Source organism: Pistacia vera, unplaced genomic scaffold, assembly GCF_008641045.1.
Source record: "Pistacia vera cultivar Batoury unplaced genomic scaffold, PisVer_v2 Contig623, whole genome shotgun sequence".
Lineage (NCBI taxonomy): Eukaryota > Viridiplantae > Streptophyta > Magnoliopsida > Sapindales > Anacardiaceae > Pistacia > Pistacia vera.
The window spans coordinates 407,404-412,788 of record NW_022196472.1 but is presented as its reverse complement, the minus strand read 5'-3'; positions in this window follow the sequence as shown (position 1 = coordinate 412,788).

The window sequence follows — 5,385 nt, the reverse complement described above, 5'->3', positions numbered from 1 at the left end:
GACTCTCAATGGGCATGTGAAGCTTTTTATGTCAATAAACAGGCAGAACAGGTCAGAGGAAAACTCAGACTTGTTATCAATTATAAGCCATTGAATTTCTTTCTCCGTGATGATAAATTTCCTCTGCCTTCCAGACAAGTTCTATTTGCAAATCTCTATAATGCAAAGATGTTTTCCAAATTTGATCTCAAAGCTGGATTTTGGCAACTTGGAATTCATCATGATGATCGTCATAAGACTGCTTTCTGCATTCCCAATCAACACTACCAGTGGACAGTCATGCCTTTTGGACTTAAAGTCGCTCATTCCCTGTTTCAGAAAGCCATGACGAAGATTTTTGCTCCCCTTCTGCATACATGTCTCATTTATATCGATGATATCCTTCTCTTTTCAAAAGATGAGGAATCTCATATACGTCTTCTTCGTGACTTTGATGATATCATCCACACTTATGGTATCATGCTCTCTGAGAAGAAAATGCAGTTAGGACAAACAAAGATTGATTTTTTGGGATATAAGATATTTCATACAAATTGTCTACTTTAGAAGAAGATCTAGATAAGCTAGTATTTATGGGAGCAGTAAACGTAGATAAAGCTGAAGAGGATTCCATGCGCGCAAGTTCAACCTCTTGGATGTGTAATATCACCTCAAATGATAAGGATAGCGCAAGACCCAAATATTAAACATACAATAAAACATAACTTATTAAACAGAGAAATAAAACATAACTAAAACTTAAAGGAGCCAATATCCGAAGGGAGGTAATCCTCCGCACACGCAGAGATTGGAACCAATAAGCAACTTAAAGAAGCCAATATCCGAGGGGAGGTAATCCTTCGCACACGTAGAAATTGGAATCTATAAGCGGTTTGGCTCTGATACCACACGGGTTACTAGACCTTAGAGATGCTGTCAGAAAATCATGGAGTTTATGCATGTGGGAAACTATGATAGCCAACCTAAGCGGAACCAATCAACACAACGATCGGTTGAAATGATGGTCAAAGCCCTCCTTTTATCCTACACACACGTACACCCACATAGCTTCTAACATTATCTAAAAGGGCTAGTGAATATTAAACAACCACATAAATAGAGAACATGAATATAAATGAAGAACATGTACAGAAATAAAGAACAAGAACATAAATGAAAACATAAATATTAAACATGTTAAACATGTGAAAGAACATGAATCAAAAGCATATATGGGATCTTTTGCTATCTATAACATTATTAGAATATTACAACATTCTTGAGGTTGAGGGAAAGTTAGCAATATGAAAGAAACATGGAAGAATTATAGTAAAGATGTGTAGAGAAAGTATGGAAGTGTAGAGAAAATATGGGAGAGAAAAGTGAGAGAAATAAATCAAAGTTTTACAAAGTTCCTCCTCCCCCCTGAGAAGGTAAAAGGCTTTATTTATAGATACAAGGGATATAACCACTCATAAATGAGTCATTAAATACAAGACTAACCTTTTGGACTTTGGTTTTTTTTTTTTTTTTTTTTAGCCTACAACTCTTGACTTTTTACAAAGGATACGGGAGATATTACATTGAGATGGCAAATTACCATTTAGTCCACCCCTATTTTACATAAAGGACATAACTATTTATTTCAGCACATGCGGGTCGTTAATCGTCTGACAAATTGGTAACGTGCCACGAGTCTTCATCTTGGAAGTCGAGACAACCCATTGANTTTTTTTTTTTTACATTAAGTAGCCTACAATTCTTGACTTTTTACAAAGGATACGAGAGATATTACATTGAGATGGAAAATTTCCATTTAGTCCACCCCTATTTTCCATAAAGGACACAATTATTTATTTTAGCACACGCGGGTCATTAATCGTCTGACAAATTGGTAACGTGCCACGAGTCTTCATCCTGGAAGTCGAGACAACCCATTGATTGTATCCAGTCAGCAGGGATTTATCGGGGAGATGTATCGGGATGAGTCTCCGAAGAAATGTTTAGAATCTGAGATGTTGGCTTTGCAGATGTACTTGGTGCATGCATGTATTGTTGTCGCTTGGATTTATGGAGATAGTAATTACGCGACTGCTGAAGCTCTTCTTCCTGCACAGTATCTGGCTGTGAGTCCAGGTACCACCATTCTGGATAAGCTGAATTGTCATCGAATTGAGCAGTGATGGAACATATGCATGTCTGTTTGGCTTGGAGTAATTTCTCAGTGTATTCTGGAGGAAAGAGTTCCCACGGAGCATCATCATGAAAGGATGGCCATAGTGCATCTGGAATGATCTGATTTTTTTCAAAAAATATTTTTTGAATTGATCTAGTCTCAACATGATGATCAAACATATTATGGACGAGGTCATATGGATAAGACCGATGAAATGTGACTTGATGTTGTGAAAAATATAGGTCATTAGATCTGATGGAGTGATGTCTGTGAAAAAACATTAAAGACCATGCCATTTTGGTAGACATAGGACCTTTGTACCAGCCAAGTTGGTGAGCAAACACAGATTTCCATTTGTCTAGGGTTTTGAACCATCGGAGAAAAGTTATCAAAGAGCATAATTCAAGGGTTGAGGTTGACTGGTATTGGGAAATTATTTTCAACATATGATGGATCGGGAATTGAATGGCAATGTGGTATTGGTGTAACATATACCAAAAGAACCATAATAATTCTTCTGGAAATATGATATCAAGACCTAGAGGTAAACAAAAGATTTTTGAAAAGGGATAATCTGAATGGACCCCTAACATATCATACATGGATTGACCACATTTTTCAATACATTGAAGTTGGTAAGAAAACATGATGGTGGTAGCATTTTCATCAATGGTACAAGTTCGAACAAGGTCATCAAATTCAGGAGGGACGTCTGGAGTATGGTTTGGTGAAGAGGATGATGAATAGGAACTAGACTGGGTTAATGGTTGGAACATGAAACATAGAAGAGGTTTGGATCTAGGGTTCATGAAACCAACTTGTTTAGTTTTAGGTCTAGATAAATAATCTGCAATGGTGTTGGTGTGACCTTTGATATGCTGGACGGTGAAGGAAAATTTACTGAACCATTCTGCCCAACGAAGTAACTGCTGATGCGGAACCTTTTTCTTGTGGAAACATAGCATTTGATCAAAAGACTTCATATCCGTTTCAACAAAGAAATGATGTCCAACAAGGTGGAATTCAAACCTTTCAATGACATTTTTTACTGCTAATACTTCCTTGAAAGTAGAATGATAATGTTGCTGGTGTGGTTTGAATTGTCCACTCTGGTATCAACACAAATGTCGTACCTTGTCCTCATCTTGTTCAAAAAGCACTACACCCCAATGAGTGTCACTAGCCTCCATCTGAAGAATGTGTTTCCCCGAAGAAGGAATCTTCAACGGCTGTGTATGGAAGGATGCGCGCTTGAGACTCTTGACTGCATTTGTCTGCTTTTCAGACCACTCTGGATGATTCTTCTTAAGCATCTAGGAAAGTGGAGTAGTGAAATGAGAAATGTTGGGAATGAAACTGCGCATGTAATTGGCAATTCCCAAGAATTGTTGAGTTTCTTTATTGGTTTTGAGAACATCTGGGAATTTTTGCAATTCATTAGCAATATGAGGCTAAAGATCATACTTGCCATCAGCAATCACCATACCAAGAAAATCAATCTTTGTTTGTCCTAACTGCATTTTCTTCTCAGAGAGCATGATACCATAAGTGTGGATGATATCAACAAAGTCACGAAAAAGACGTATATGAGATTCCTCATCTTTCGAAAAGAGAAGGATATTATCGATATAAATGAGACATGTATGCAGAAGGGGAGAAAAAATCTTCGTCATGGCTTACTGAAACAGGGAAGGAGCGACTTTAAGTCCAAAGGGCATGACTGTCCACTGGTAGTGTTGATTGGGAATGCAGAAGGCAGTCTTATGACAATCATCAGGATGAATTCCAAGTTGCCAAAATCTAGGCATGGCAATGGGGCGGGGCAGGGAGGGGATCTCATTCACCGTACCCATCCCCACCCACAAAATCATTCCCCACCCCTGCCCCATCCCCGTTACGGGGATGATAGGAATTCCCCTTCCCCACACCAAAGGGGAATGTTGGAGGCCCGTCCCCGTCCCGTTAATTTTATATAAACATAAATTAATTTGAGCATTACCAAACACAATAGTTAATTCTCGTCCATATGACAAACACTTAAATTAATCATTTAAACATAATTAATTATACATAAATATGGGTCAGGGTTTGTTCTTGTTCAATTGTTTAGGGCGAGGGAAATTAGGAAAATATGGGTTTATATAGGTAGGATAATTGTGTAATTAGGTGAAATATAGGGATATTAGTAAAAAGTAAATATATATATACATTTTTTTAATTTTATATATTATTTACGGGGCGGGCCGGGGGAAAGGCATCACCCACCCTCGCCCCATCCCCGAGGACGGGGATTAAAACACCCCCCACCCCCACCCCTATCCCCAAAAAAACCGGGGCTTCCCCGCCCCATATGGGGCGGGGCGGGACGAGTCCCCGAAATCCCGGGGAATATTGTCATGCCTACCAAAATCCAGCTTTGAGATCAAATTTGGAAAACATCTTTGCATTATGGAGATTCGCAAAAAGAACTTGTCTGGAAGGCAGAGGAAATTTATCATCACGGAGAAAGAAATTCAATGGTTGATAATTGATAACAAGTATGAGTTTTCCTCTAGCCTGTTCTGCCTGTTTATTGACATAAAAAGCTTAACATGCCCATTGAGAGTCTGTGGGTTCAATCAATCCTTGAGATAAAAGCTGAGTACATTCTTGTTGGGCGAGATTGAGATGTTTTTGTGACATGCCGGAATGACTAGCTTTAGTGGGATTGATATCTTCGCTCTTGATGAATGGAAGACGGATAAAGAAATTCGAATTCTTCCATAATGGATGAGCACATTATTGAGAAAATCAGCATGAGAATTTGAGCAAGAGCGAGAAATAAGCTGGGTCTTGATCTGCTCAATAGGATTGCCTTCAATCTGAAATAAATTAGGTTGAGTGGTCCAGGATTGGAAAAACATCTTGTACCGAACACCATTAGGGAGGATTCTAAGTTTATTGAGTTTAGAATAAACATCAAAACCTAGAACCATGTCTTTGCCCGGTAAATCAGAGCCAAGAACTTTATGAAAAGTGAAACATCCTGGGAAAAATTGGATTTTAATGGGTTTGCTGATCAGATGAGTAGTGAAAGTCTCACTATTAGCTGTGTAGAAGACCTCCTGATGAGGTTTCCACTGAGATGCTAGGAGGATCTTAGGGTTGATAATGGTACGAGTAGCACCTGTATCAAAAAATGTTATGACTGAAATGGGCTTGGAGTATTTGGTGGGAAAGATCTGAACTTT